The 15804-nt window shown below is 37.1% G+C and overlaps 1 long non-coding RNA gene across 1 annotated transcript in view; it reads right to left on the bottom strand.

The window, feature by feature from the left end:
• Positions 1-15732, bottom strand: part of LOC105853472 — a 29575-nt gene extending 13843 nt beyond the window's left edge. The window contains exon 1 of the long non-coding RNA XR_001145316.1: positions 15605-15732. This is a non-coding gene — a long non-coding RNA (uncharacterized LOC105853472). The remainder of the gene's footprint in view (positions 1-15604) is intronic.
• Between the last annotated feature and the right edge of the window lie 72 nt (positions 15733-15804).

Genomic DNA, 15804 nt, shown 5'->3' with positions numbered 1-15804 from the left:
TCTACCAAATCTATATATAGGTATCAGTTTTCTCTTATTTCACCCACTTCATTAATACAATTTAAATGTTAATTTATTATTTCATCTCTTTTTTGTATAGTACTTTCTATGTCTGTCTAGTGTCTATTATGGCTGAATTCCTCGGCTCACTTCTTACAGTACTAATTTGTACTCTCATATATTTATTTTGAGATTTTGTTCATTTCAATATCTTTTCATTTTCAAAATCAACAATTGCTTCTTTAATTAAAAGCTACCTGCTGTTATAGTCAAAATAGCCTTTCATATCTCTGGAATTATTGATTATAGTTAATTTAAAAGTTTGTTTGCTCTATTAACTTTGTTACCTTTGGCTTTTGTGTGTGTGTTTATTGGGTTTGATGCCTGCCTTTTATGGAGGTAGTTTTCCTTAAAGCCTGGTGATCCTTGACTTGCTTCTTTCCTTTGGCGGAGCCTCTCTGCTGAAAGATGGTTCTAGTTCTATTCCAAGACTCTTTTCTCTGCCTCTGGGTGAGGAAGGGCAGAGGTGCTGAGAGGAGCGCCCCATCCCTCCTCCATGCATCCCACAGTACAAAACTCTCTGTTTCTCACCCTTTTATATTATTGTCAAGTCTTTTTTGATACTTTTCTTCCTAGTGGTCAGTGCCTAAATCCAATGGAATTTCAGTATCACAGATACAATGCAATATTTACTGCTGCCCTGAAGGCCACAGATTATTGCTATAGATAAGTTTTTTTGTTTTTTGCTTTTTTTCCCATCCCCCACCCCACACCATATTTACTCGTATTTACTCTATTGGAAGTGTTACTGGCCAACACCAGCTAAAACTGTTATTTCCTCAAGAATGTCCCTGCTTCTCTACACGAGGTACCACAGTGTTTTCACTATTCTGCATAGAAAGCAGCTGCCCAAAGAGTTTCTATGTTCCTTCAAACAGTGCCTCTATGTTTTGAAAATTCCCCCAAACACGCCTTCTTCTGAAGTTTCTGATGAACTAAGTTTTTTGTTTTGTTTTTAATTAGTACTTTGTTTTTTAGAGCAGTTTGAGATTCACAGCAAAACTGAACAGGAAGTACAGTTCCCACATACCCCACACACCCTACACACATTCTCTTCCATCACCAGCATTAAACCAGGGGGTAAATTGGTTACAATCCACACTAACTTTTAAAGTGAGGTTTGTTATTTTAATCTGATATGTAGTTACAGTGCTTCTGAATTTTTTCAAAACTCCCAACTAATAGCATATTATATTGCTATTTTCAAAGCAATAGTATTGATTTTTCTTTATTTTTATAATTTTATAATTTTGAGGAACTAAGGCAGGCGTAAAGAGAGGCATTTTTTTTAGTCTTCTATCTAAAGCAAGAGTCCTAGAGAGTTCTAGCGAAATTAAAAAAATAAATGGTGGGTGGGTAGGGGTATGGAAATTAGCTTTTATAAATTGTTATTTTAAGTTCTACTAGTGAACTTCCAAAATATAGCTCAATAATTTTTCTAAATCCTAAAACATAAATTATTCTTGGCTAAATATTCAACATTAGTAGTATATATTAGCCTATATATGACAAAATAGCATGACTATTTTTATTATCTGTATCTTTACTGTACGGTATTTATGATTATTAGATTCTAACATTTAACTAAGATGCGTTAAAATTATTTAGTTCTATATATTTAAGTAAGTTTATAGAAAAAGAGCAGAAATACCATTAATATTCTATTACTCCATATTCACTTTTAATCTGTTAGCTTATACATATATTGTGTTGGTCTAATATTTTATGCCTACTATTTTTGTATTATGTGTGTTTATTTATATTTACAACTCTACAAATTTGGCTTTATTTTTTACTACTAATTATTAAACAGGATGGAATTATTATGCTTACTGATATTTTATTAGTATTAAGAATTGGGCCCTCCCTGGTGGCACAGCGGGTTAAAGCACAGCACTAAGAAGCTAAAGCCACTTCTGCAAGAGTTCGATCCCCGCCTGCCTGGGAGTTGATCCACTTGGCGTGGCAGAGCTCTCCTGACCTGCCCGCTGCTCCCCTCAGCAGTGTACTTCATCAATCTACCTGTTCTGCTCTCCACTCTGTGTCTGGTGAATCCTCTCACGGCCCCTGCCCCTCTGGCCTATACCCCAGTTCTGTATGCACAAATAAATAAATCTTTAAAAAAAAAACTAAGAGTATTTTTATAATTTTGTCAGTGTATGAATACTGTCCTGCATTTCTCCAAAAACTTAAGACTAATGCAAAGTAACTTCAGCCTTGCCAAACCCTCAGCTCAAGATTTTAAATTTTTTACTAGCATTTTATTTTACATCTGTGACTGCATTTTGCCATTTAATGATTTCTATTCTGTATTCTTATATGTATAAGAGTGTTTGTGGCAAATTGTATTTTCCTAATCTGCTTAGAACAACCAAACCACCTCACAATTTATTACTGAGAGATGTTTATACTTTTCCCCTTTGATTTTGGGTGGACTTGTGATTCTGGCAGAAATGGTATTGTAAACTCTAAGACTACTGCTTTTTAGGGTTCAAAAGAAAAGAATCAAAAGATAAACTGGTTCTGAGAACTGAGGTTCCTTAACCATAAAATAGCGAAGAGGTCCCTGTGGGCAGAACTGAGGGTCTCCAGACACTGTCTTGGCTGAGCTCAGCTGTCAGACAGTAACTTGTTAATAACCACATGAATGATTCACCTTGACTCATTAGCACCCAAAATAGCTACCTCAGCTAATGTCCAAGGGGCAGAAGAGGGTGCAGAGGTAAGGCATATTTACTGAGTTCTGCCCAAATGAAAGATTTACAAGCAAAATAAATAATTGTTTTTGTTGAAAACCACAGAATTTGAGGTTGGCTTGTTACTCATCAAGAGATAACTGGCACTTACCTCCTTTAACCACTTAGCAAGTGCAATTAAGAATGTTGATACGTATTTGGAATATCCACCTTATGTCAGAGAGAAGTATAGAGAAGTGAAAGGCAGGACAGCATAATAAAAAAATACTGTAATCAGACTGCCTGGGCTCAAATCCTGGCTCTGCCTATAACTAGAAAATTATATAGAAAACTGATCATGGCAAGTGCTTCCTTAGAAGTGTTATAAGCATAAAATGAGTTAATGTCTACAAAGTAGTTATCCCAGTGTCCAGTACCAGAGGAAGTCCTGTTTAAGTATTAGCCACTCCTAGCAGTTACATTTTTCATATATTCTGTTTTTGTTGATTTTTTTTAAACCGGTTAAAATGTACATTTTATTTTCTTATAATTATTTTTAACTGAGGTACTATTGGTGTACTCCTATCAGGTATGACTATCACAATGCACACAATACCAACTCACCTGGTAGACCATTACCATAGACCATTGTGCTTCCTTCTTTGTTCTTACCCCTCCCCCACCCTTACCTACTGTGGTGCTTCAGTTCTCAAGGGCAGTTGTCAAGGGTTAGGTGTCTTTTTATATGTATTTATTTATTTGTGCATATAGAACTGGGGTACAGGCCAGAGGTGCAGGGGCGGTGAGAGGCTTCACCAGAGACAGAGTGGGGAGAACAGGTAGATCAACAAAGTACACTGTTGTCAGGAGAGGTCTGCCGCATCATGTGGGTCACTTCCGTGAATGGGGATTGAACTGGCACTGAAGCTACTGTGGCTAGCTTGCAAAGCTGCATCCTTACCCACTGTGCTACCATGGCAGGTCCAAGGGTTAGTTTTTAAGCTTGTTTTTAGCTATTAGTTTAGTTACCTCATTTTGCATATATTAGTGATAGCATTCTGTATTTAGCTTTCTCCTGCTGGCTTATTAGAATTATTCCTTCAAGTGCCATCCATGTTACCTCAAATAACATGAATTTATCTTTTTGACTGATGAATAGTATGTCACTCTATATATACCACATCTTCCTGAGCTACCCATCTGTTTTGGGGTACTTAGGTTGTTTCAATAGTTTAGCTATAGTAAACAGTGCTGCCATAAACATGGGAAAGCAAGTGTTCTTTCAAACTACTGTTTTTTGACTTTTTAAAAAGATTTATTTATGTATACAGAACTGGAGGTACAGGCCAGAGGTGTGGGGGCGGTGAGAGGATTCACCAAAGACAGAGTGAAAAGCAGAACAGGCAGATAGACAAGTACACTGCTGAGGGGAGCAGGAGGCAGGTCAGGAGAGTTCTGCCACCCCAGGTGGATCGAACTTGCACTGAAGTGACTAAGGCTAGCTTGCAGTGCTGCGTCCTTACCCATTGCGCCACCAGGGAGGGCCCTGTTTTTTCTTTTTTTTTTTTGTATAGATGCCAGAAGTAGAATTACTGGGTTGAATGGTAGATCCAATTTTAATTTTTTTTTTAAAGCATACAAGAGGTTGGAGGTTAAGAGGATTCACCAGAGGCAGTGAGAAGCAGAACAGGTGGATCTATTGAAATACACTGTTAAGGGGAGCAGTGGATGAGACAGGAGAGGTCTGCTGCACCATGTGTGTCACCTTCCTGGCCAGAGGTCAAATTCCTACTGCATTGGCTGCTGACAATTTCATATTGCTGAGACTTAACTCCTTCCGCCACCAGGGAAGCCCATTATGAGTTCTTTGCTATTAGTCCTTTAGCAGATGTTTGACATACACAAATTTTCTCCCATTCAGTTGTGGCTTTTCTTTTTAGTAGTGGTTTTCTTTCACCGTACAGAAGCTTTTCAGTTTGATGGAGTTCCAGCTGTTTATATTCTCTTGTTTTCCCTGCTGTTGGATACTAATCCCTAAACGCATCACTAAAACTTATGTCATTATAATTTGCCTATGTACTTTTGGATTTCAGGTTTTATACCCAAGTCTTTGATGCATTTAAGTTGATTTTGGTGTATGGTGTGAGGCTATAGTCTAGTTTGATTCTTTTTCATGCAGCTGTCCGTTTTTCTCAACACCATTTATCAGAGGCTATCCTTGTTTCTGTGTATGTTTTTGGTTTCTTTGGTATAGATGAACTGGCCATATACACCTGAGTTAATTGCTGGGATCTCAATTCTATTCCATTGGTTAGTGTGTCTGTTTTTGTTCCAGTACCTGGTTGCTTTAGTTATTATGTCTTTATAATATAGCTTGAAGTCTGGAAGTGTTCTCTTACTTCTTTGTCAAGATTGTTTTTGTCATTTGGGGTCTTTGATTCCCTATGAATTTCAGTGGTACTTATTTCAGTTCTCTAAAATGCCATTGATATTTTTACTGAAATTGTGTCGTATCAACAAGGATTCTTTTTATTACAACAGAAAACTCAGTAAAACCTGATTTAAGAAGGAAATCACTTAACAAACTTAAGAGATATATGTGAGGGAGGATCTGTGGTTTACAAGTGTATCATTTCAATAGTGCCATCAAAAACCCAGGTTCCAAACAATTTGTAGATTTGTGAATATTGGCAACAAAATGACTAAATGATAGCTAGAATACCCAGATGTAGCAAAATCTAAAGAAAGAGGATAAGCCTTCTCTTTCTGTTCTCTCATAGAATGACAAGCTTTGCTCACAGGCTTATGCTCATTGGCAAAAATTGGGGATATACCTAATTTGGAATCAATACAATTGGAGTGAAATAGATGTTGGACCATCAACAACAATGTTCACTGAACTCACTCATTCATTAGTCTTGCCTTCCCAACCATATTTGCCTATTATTCCAAGGCAGAGATTCATACTCCTTAGGTGTGTATTATGCAAGTGTTCAGTAAATACTTATTAAAGTTCCCCAAGTAGTCCAGAAATGACTCCTAGAATGGTGTGAGTATTACATAATATCTTGTGTGTGAGAGATAATGGAATGGATGGCTACATAGGGTGAATAATAACCCCAGAGATAGCAGATTCTAATCCCTAGAATTTATATTACTTTATTTGGGAGAGAAATGGACTTTAAGTGACAAACTTAATACAATATGTACAGATGTTGATTTATAATGATGTATACCTGAAACTTAAATAATGTTATAATGCAAGTTTTTAAAAATAAGTTTATTTTACATCATTTTGTATATATATATTTTTTCATCTCAATTATAATCCCTGTGGGTTTCCCATCACCAAGTCACCCTGTGCCATCACCATAGTCCCATGAACTTCCCTCCCTCCCCCATTTTTGATCCCATTCCCTGCTCCACCCCCACAAAATGACTCTGGTATATAGCTGTTCATCATTATCACTATTTTCTCTCCTGTTCCGTTATATTTCTGCTATAGGAGAAACCATCCAGTATTTTCCCTTTTCTTTCTGACTTTTTTCACTAAGCATGATCTTTTCCAGCTCCATCCAAGTTGCTGCAAAAGACATGTTTCTTTTTTTTTTGGTTGCTGAGTAATATTCCATTGTGTATATGTACCACATCTTTCTAATCCAGTCATCTACTTTTGGGCATTTGGGCTGCTTCCATGTTTTTCCAATTGTAAATAAAGCAGAAATAAACATGGGGGTGCAGGTATCTTTTTCAATCAGTGTTTTTGTGTCTTTTGGGTAGATACCTAGGAGTGGGATTGCTGGGTCATACGGAAGCTCCATCTTAAGCAGTTTGAGGAACCTCCAAACAGTTTTCCATAGTGGTTGTACTAGTTTGTATTCCCACCAGCAGTGCAGGAGAGTTCCTTTTTCTCCACATCCTCACCAACATTTGTTGTTGCTAGTTGTTTGAAGATGTGCCATTCTTACTGGGGTGAGGTGGTGTCTCATTGTGGTTTTAATTTGCATCTCCCTTATTACGAGTGATGTTGAACATTTTTTCATATGCTTGTTGGCCATTTGCATTTCCCCTTTGGAGAAGTGTCTTTTTAGCTCTTCTGCCCATTTTTTGATGGGGTTGTTTACTTTATTTTTGTTGAGTTTCGTCAGTTATCCGTATATTTTTTTGATCAATCCTTTATCACTAGTTGTGTGTGAGAAAATTTTTTCCCAATTAGTGGGCTGTCTGTCTGTTTTTTGTAAATTCTCTTTTTCTGTACAGAAGCTCTTTAACTTGATGTAGTCCCATCTATTTATTCTTGCCTTCACTATTGTGGCATAATGCAAGTTTATTGCAATAAAAATATTTTGAATATTGCTTTATATTGAAAAACAATCTTTGCATATGTGATTAAGTTTAGGAAATTGAGACAGGGCAATTATCCTGGATTATCTGATGGGACCTAAGTGCCAACAGACAGAGATTTGAGAGAGTGTGAGAAGGAAAAATGGAACAGAGAGAGATTTGAAGAGACTAACTTTTATGAGACCACAGGCCAAGGAATGAGTAGCCATCAGAAGAAGGAAGAGGCAGTAGACAGTCTCCTACAGTCTCTGGAGGGAATATGATTCTGCCAACATCTTGATTTGAATACAGTGATACTGATTTAGGTCCTCTGACCTTCAGATCTGCAAGAGGATAAATTTCTGTTGCTCTATGCCATCCAATTTGTGATAATTTGCTAGAGCAGCTATAGGAAATAAATACAATGCCAATCAATAATACATTTTTGATTACTGAGAGATTTAAGAATCACACATCAGGGACTCTTGGGGTCCTTTTCTTCCAATTCTGACCTAATGGCATTATAAGCCAATCACATTTGTGGAATGTATACGGAAAACCACTCTGCAACACCCTTTAATGTATGTGTTACCAGCCACATTGAGCAATTTCTCAAGGAGTGTCAATAATAACAAGACTGACAAGCATTTCTGCCCATTGCATCATCAGTTCCATATAGGCTGATCTCTAAGAATCTGTCCACATCTTCAAATTCTCTGATCAACTAGGGAACTATAATCTTAGGGTTGTCCTGTATGGTAACAGCAGGGATTATAGCAGTAAGAGCTATTTTGGAATCTAATGTGAAACCAAAGGACTATATGGAAGTGATCCATTGGTAAAGTGGAATGGCTTCAGACCTACAAGAAAATTCTTCTGGTTTCCTAAGTAAAATTGTCTTCAATCATTAGTTATCATGAGTTAAACAAAATATCCTGCCTATAAATTGGCACTTGAATTAAATATAAATTTGGGATGCAACTAAAAATGTATGGTATGTAGTTTCTAGGTTCTCAGATATTTAAGTTACTTTATAAGAAGCTGGAGATCTGTGGACACAAGAGATTGGTATATGAAGTCTTCAGTTTTTTCAACCACTTTTTCTTTAAGAGCTCTTTCTCTCCAATATCAAGGTCTCTCTAATATCTCCATGGTCAAGGTCACTGGCTCTCTGTCAGGTTTTCTTTTCATATTTTGTTTTGTTTTTTTCTTTAACCTAGGGGGGTAAATGCCAACCACAAATTTAATGTTTATCTTGAAAATTGCAGCTGGAAAAAGTACAGGATGCGTGAGATTGAAAACAATTTTTGGCTTTCTCTCTCTCTGATTTTTCTCAGGTTTCTCCCAGAGGGAGTCTACAGTAAATAATATTCTTCAGTTTGACTGAGTGGGAAAAATTCTCCAAGTGAGAACAACATCACTGTAGGAGCATAAATTTGTCTGTTCTATGCATGTTAGCACAAAGTTAACTTCAGTTTACAAATGATTCTCTATCTTGTCGTCGTCATTATGTCATGACTCCTCTGTCTTGCCTTCCTCCTTGGCTCTTTGAAATTATCATTTGGTATCATGGATACCAAAGCTTTTGAAGCAGATGTTTTCCTTGAAAAACTTCTTAGAAACATGTCTTCAACCAGCTTAACTGTTTATTTTCTTTTTGGGTGCATTTCACCAGACAGTAGAATTTCTTAGTTCAAATTCTTATTTCACACAACTATTTGTTCTTCATGACACATCTTTTCTTCCATTTCTCAATACCCCACACCCTCCTTGCTCAATTTCTTTGCCTTTATTTCTGTATCTTTTCCACAGTCTTCTGCAATCACTACCTGTTTGCTACTAACTAGGGTACTTCCTCATCTCATTATTTTATAAAGTGTGTAAGACTGTGGCAATTTTTTTCAAATTTGAATTGAATTGCTTTACTTAAATTCCATTAAGACCCTTCTCTGCAGTGTTTGCTTCTGTTCTATGCACCCTAATTCCTCATAAAATTAATTGGCATTTCAAAGTGATGGTTATGCTACTTTTCGCTAATGACTAAAACGCAATATTTTGTTATCTCCAGTATAATTTTTCTCTTTGCAAAATGTAATTCACTTCTAGAAAGAAATTAGATTTGAAGTTTAAACACTGACTAATACAAAGAAAGAAAAAGTGAGTTGTGGTATGTTCTATAGATATTTTGATCCACAGCACTGAAAACAGGCCACTGAAAAAGTCAAGAATAATAAATGGGTTTCTTTAAATAATACACATTCACAGAGAACTTGTTTTTTTTTTTTTTTTTGGTGATTTAAGGTAACTGAGACTAAGGTACTTTGGGAATGTTCTTGAGTGTTTGGGTATTTCTTGAACAAGGTGCAATATTTTTTCCTTATTTATGACTAGGGTTTATTTGCAATTCTATGTAATTTTGTTCTCTCAGAGAGTACCTTAGTGTGTTTGTTCTCTCAATCCTTCTATACCTAAAAAAATAAAACAGTCCTGAGCTGAACATGCAGAAAAGGGAAGAGGATATTATTTTTCATTTCTTTGCTGTTTTTGCTGGTGAAACCAAAGACAGGCCACTTCCTTGGCATATCTCTTAACATCTTATCAGATTTGCTTTTATATTTTTCTTCTGTGTGGTCTCTTAAAGCAAATGGCAGTTAAACATGCTGTTTCTGGCTTAAGTCTGATACGCTATGGAATTTGCAGGCCTTTCATGCAGTGTGACCATCCAGCCCTAAGAATATCCTAAGGAAAATTGTCCATGTTTAGGATCCTCACAAGCTTGAATTTCCCGTGGCCTTCAAAAGGAACATCCTGGCTGTCCTCTTATTTTATCTATCTGAAACATCCTTTCAGGGAAATTACAAAAATAAAAAAAGAGGCTTTTACATAAATATTTGGATCTCGGTTCTCTGGGGTTTTAATAAATCAAATGCCCTTCCCCTATTTTTCTTAAAATAAGCCAGAGGAAAATCAGATGAAAGATTATGCGGCAACAGTATCTTTAGATGTTTTCTGACTCAAAGTAAAACTGACTTTTCTCTTGGGTATAAGTCTTCCTTGTTATGCAAGGATTCAAAGCAGAAGGAAGTTGATCATGTCAGATTCAAAGTAAAAATCCAAATAGATTTCTCTTACTTTGGTAGAATTATTTGCATTTTCCATATTCTTTCACAGGTTGAGTAAAACTGGCCTGGGACCCAGACAGATTTGTCCAGCACAGACTGGAGGATAAAATAGCTTCTTTTGTATTTTAGTGTTTGTAGGGAGCCCTCTGTAACAGAAAGGATCCTAAATATATTTCTTCAAGATCCATTTTGGTGCCTGGCATAGATCACTTAGCACAAGTCATTTCTAATACTTTTATTCCATTTAGACCTTCTCTGGCTATTAAATCAAAATTTGCTTTACATATATCACCTCACTAAATGCATACATGTTTGTGTCTCTTTGGCACTAAAACAATCTCAAAAAATTTTAGATAGAAAATAATGGGACAGATTTCAGAAAAAACCAGTACATTTCACCGGCTCAAAGATTTTGTAAATATCACCAAGTTTGAAAAACATAATTCTCAAGTATATGACCTATCTCTGCTTGTCCTTAGAGTGCCTGTAGCAAGGAGTCTGATGTGAGCAACACAGATTTACTGCATCAGCCTGTCCTAAGGGTTTGTTTGTCAATATCTCACTGTGAGACCTTTCCCAGTTCTTTATGTATATTAAGGGCTAGGAGTACTAGGAGTATGGGAAACAGTTTTAGTTATGTAGAGACTGTCAAGCTGATCCAGAAAATGATCTCTGAATTAATAGGAAATAGTCTTCTTATCAGTATCTATGATTGGGTTTGGATTATGCTGTCACCTAAGAACCATGGATACTAAGCCATTATTTTTCTATTCCATTAATTATGCTGTTTTATTAATATTTTTCTTGTTTGATAACTATCTCCAGATGTAACCTATCTTGGGGCTCCTTTAGAGACCTTTGACCACAGTTCTGCTGGAGATCAAAAGAGGTCACTTTTTCTTTGATTTTTGAATATTTCTGCTTAATGATCATGAGAGAAGTAATTTTTTTTGTGACTTTAAAAAATAAGTCTGTCTAAATAAGCATGACCTTCCTATTAGGTTGGATTGCAATCTGTTCTTGGACTAGGTAGAAAGAACTATCAGAAGACCTCTGAATCTGTTTTCAGAACATTGATTCTGTTAGCTAGAACATTGTTTGAACACAAGGCAAAACCCTCTGACAATTCAGTATGAGAACATGAGATTTCATTTTTATGGTTTGTAGAAATTTGAGTTTCCCAAGCCAGTTGAACTTGGTTTTTTGCCCAGAACATTTAAAAACACTTTTTAACTTAAATTTAAAAATGTACAAATGCCTTAGATGCAATTAGTGAGCATATATGAAACATTATATATACAAAAAATATTTAGAGAAGTGGTATAGCAACCTATGGTTAGACTGTCACTTAATGTTTCTAGACAAATTTACTTTATTTAGCAGTTAAGTTTATGCAAATATCTCCAGTAGATAACTTTTTATCCCACATTCCTCTAATGAATACAACTGTACTTTAAACAATATTTTCAGAGTAAGGGCTAAGTGATATTTTTTATTTCATTTCAGTGTCAGAATGTTAATAATTCACCAAAACTCACATTGTTTTTGTCCAAACTGTGGGGAAAAGGTCAAAAAAAAAAAAAGAAAGAAAGAAAAGAAATAAGGAAGGTAAACAACTTAGGGATCACATGGGCCTTTTAATTTGATTTCAGGTGATTAGTGCAGTTTTAAAAATCAATGTTAGATGGAGTCTGCTTTCAGGTGTTCTATATGCATCCTACTACTGATGTCAGATTGATCTTATTTTAGAAAAGTGCAAAAAGAAAAAAATCTAGAAATTTAGTCAAACATCTAAGAGACTCACTGAAAGAACTTTTTTAGTTTTCACATTCATTTTTATTGTAATGAAATATTATTCAAAGTGGTAAACTACTTCATTTGTATTAATTGCAATAAAGATTTTCATCAAGATATGAACAGGGCAAATTCCTGTAATGAAAGCTAGTGAGAATAGAGTAGAGAAAGAATGTACTCGGGGACATAGGTTGGCTCTGTAATGAAGGTCTTGAAAAGTTTAGATTATACACATGCACACATACCCCCATATATACAAATCTGTGGGTGTGTATGTATGTGCATGTGAGCATGTATGTCGGCAGCCATGACAAAAAATATGAGTACCTCTTCCCACAATCCATGCCACCAGGATAAAGGTCATAACATATTCACCTCTTTGAGCCATCTCCCTAAAGTCCTAAACATTCCTGATGAAGCTCAGCACAACACTTGAAAAACCTGAACTGAAGTAGGAAAAACATCTGATGATATCCAGCCAGCTTTTGTTCATGTCTTTTTCTTACTTGTCTTACAAACACAATACTCTCTCTATTCTATCACTATTTGTAGTAATTTTAGATTTATATGGTATCTTTTCTTCTAACAAATAAAAGAAGGAAGCTGCTTGAAGGTCTAGAAGACTTTTCTGTCCCAAAATGTCAGATCAATCTTACTAAAGCAAAAAAAAAACTTTAAGTTACTTGCAGAAACTTTTAGCAATTTCTGTGGGAAAAATTCCAGACTACTACTCTAACGTGACACAGACATTCATGGTTGCAGCCCCCATTCCCAGCTGTACTCCTCATGATCACTCAGCATATATTCTTCACGCAGCTGTTCTTGCTCAATCCACTCTGCGGCCTTGTGCTCTTCCGTCACTTAGACTCTTGTTTCTCTTCCCTTCTCTTCATCCAAATCTTTTCCACTCCCCAACTAAAGTTCTGTCTCCTCTCTGAAATCTTGCCAGTTCACATTCTAGTCTCACACTATGAAAAGTAGGCTTATTTGTTGAATATGACTGATTAAAGATGAGGTATGGTGACGTTTAAGCAAGATGAGAGTTCAGGTCTTCAGAGTGAATTCTGTCCTTTATATGACTTGTACCTTTCAGTTTGTTTCACTTTTTTAAGACTTGGTTTTCCTCATCGTTTCTTTCTTACTCCTTTTTTAAACTGTAAAAAGATATATTCTAAGCAGAGATGCATTTACCCACACTTTGGAGGAGGAAAACAAATAAACTGATAGCAATTGGAAAGTTAAAGCATCCAGTATGGAGCTGCATGCCTAGTTTTTTCATTGTGTAAATAAAACAAAACAAAAATCCCAAATGCCACAATCAATCAAATCAAAATAGAACTCGTTTATTATTAGGACAGCTCCCCCAAAATAATGACATGATGTTAAATAAAATAACTGGAAAACATATATGGTTTAAGTAACAGGTGGTAAGAAACAAAGTTAGGAGCTAAGAAATTCAGAAACAATAAAGGATATTTAAACTTATGAAAAAGAGAAAAACAGTGCTTGTGTAAATCTGAAGAGAGATAAGTCAAAGTCTTTACCTCTTGCCTTGAACAGGTCTTTTATAAAAGTTGAGATAAAGTCACAAACATCCAGCCAAATCTACACATCTGTTTAAGACAAATGTCAGGAACACATTTCAAAGAGCATATTCAGTAACACTGGTTCACCAAGGACCCCATATTTGCAAAACAACAACAAATATTTCTAATCATCCTGCTACATGTCATGAGATTTCTCTAAAAAAGGAAGAAAAATGGTGATACTAAGAAACTGAAGAAAAACAGAACAAGTTAAACAAAATCCTCTTTACCCACATAAGACACATCTAAATGATCTAAGATTTTTGCATTTAGTTTCCTGACTCCCTATTGTCCTCCCCTCCTGATAAGTAGAAAAAACAAACATGAAAATCCAGGTGAAATGTTAACACCATGCTCACTTTAAAAATAGTCTTGCTCTCGCAAAATCAAAATGAAAAAAGGGGAACAAAGGTCTCCTAGGACTCCCTTTACACTCAGTAGTTACTGTACCTTAGGGCTGTGTTTTCAACTTTCTTTTGCCACCCTCCTTCCCAACTTAGTTTCTAGAGTCAATGGGCAACCTTTTAAAAATCACGAGACTGCTTTGCTATGTTTGGTCTTCATCCAACTTCTTTATTATCTCTGCTGTTGTGCACTACACAGTTTTGTAGACTCACCAGATAACATGGAGAAACAAAGCCAGTCTATTATTCCCAGACTGTTTGCCAACTGATTTAGTTGCTCTCTCCGCTGGTATACAAAATAATGAATGGTCTGTTATCTGTAAGTCTTTAAAACAGAAATCCCAGGCTGGTGAGTGGGGGTAATTTTTAGTTCTTTCTAATGCCTTGTTCTTTCTTTGCCTCAGTTTCCAAATCTGTCTACTAGTGTCACTCAGAATGCTGGTTTCTCCCCTTCTCCATCCAGAGAAAAATAATTTATTTTTCACCATTCCAGCATAACAAAAAAGAGATGCAGGAAAGAGATGTGTATAATCATTTATAAGTCTCCAGATCTTGTTTCCAGAATTCTTTCCATTAGGAGACCTCAGGAAATCTATGAAACTTCCAGCTCCTAAAGTCCTCACCGAGTTGATCTCCAGACAAGTGAGGCCCAGAGAACTTAAGTTGCTGCAAGTCTTATGGCAAGTTAGGGGCAGAGCTCACCAGAACTAAAAACCAACACTTCCTGTTTTGAACTTAAGACGGTTTGCTTTCACGGGAATTTCAAACGGCTTAGGAACATTCAAGGCCTGAAAGGGCTTTTTTTCAGCTCAGGATGACACCTGGAAATACATGATCTTGGGTTGTTTTCAGGGATTTGTGATCTGATTCTGCGGAAAAACCTTAGAGACTAACACCCTCTTTGAAAAGTCAAATCCCCAATAACCTCAGACTCAACACATTTTCTTCAGGGTTGAGCGGGGCAGAGAATACATCCGTTAGAAACCTAGAGCACACGTCCATCTCTAGTGGACCAAGTCAAGCTGGTGGGAAGTACAAGACCAATCATTTGTCCAAAGGGGCATCTGTGTTTAGTCATAAGCTCAGTAAGAATGCCAGTGTTTTTGTCTTCCTTTGATTTAGTTAAGTGAAATTTCTTCAAAATGTTGCTTTAACTTTTTTTTTTTTATTGCAGAAAACTGAAAATCGCTAAGTACTTTGCCCAGAATCACAAATTAGCCCAGCTGCATGTGGACTTTTGTCCAAGTCGGCACAAGAGTGGAACATTTTGTTTTAGGAGTGTGATACGTATGAAATATAAATCTGCCAAGAGCCTTCCTCAGAATTGCTCTGGGACTGGGCTGGGCAGGCACCGACCTAGCGAGGGAGGGGGAGAAAACAAGGCGAGTCTGAGGAAACGCCCTTGGGTGAGGTCTGGGGAAGATGAAGAAGTCAGATTATGAGGATGGTGCGCTTGAAACATTTCGGTGCCCTAGTGAAGCAGTTCCGTAATCAAGTGAGGAAAAGGCGGTGCGGCCGTCCCTAAATCCCACATCTCTCACAATCGCAGCGGGGCGACAGGCGGGAAAAGACCGCGCGGTGCTGCCAGAGGTTAGCGCGCGTTGGCGTCGAAGCCAGGAAAAGTTCACTACGCTACTAACTTGCAACAGTCAGTCGGAGGCAAACTGGCTGGAAGCGAATTCAGAACCAGAAAATCCAGGCGGCTTGCGGGGGCGTACGGCTCTCCTCCAGCCTCGCCCCTCCCAGGCGGGCGGGACCCCGGCGTGGGACCCGGGGGAGGAGCGGGGTTTGGCTCAGAGCCAGGCTCGCGGCGCCCCTCTCGCCCCGCCCAGAGGCCAAA

The sequence above is a fragment of the Condylura cristata genome, unplaced genomic scaffold (genome assembly GCF_000260355.1).
Source record: "Condylura cristata isolate star-nosed mole 26May11 unplaced genomic scaffold, ConCri1.0 scaffold00010, whole genome shotgun sequence".
NCBI lineage: Eukaryota > Metazoa > Chordata > Mammalia > Eulipotyphla > Talpidae > Condylura > Condylura cristata.
This window is presented reverse-complemented; position numbering and strand designations above follow the sequence as displayed.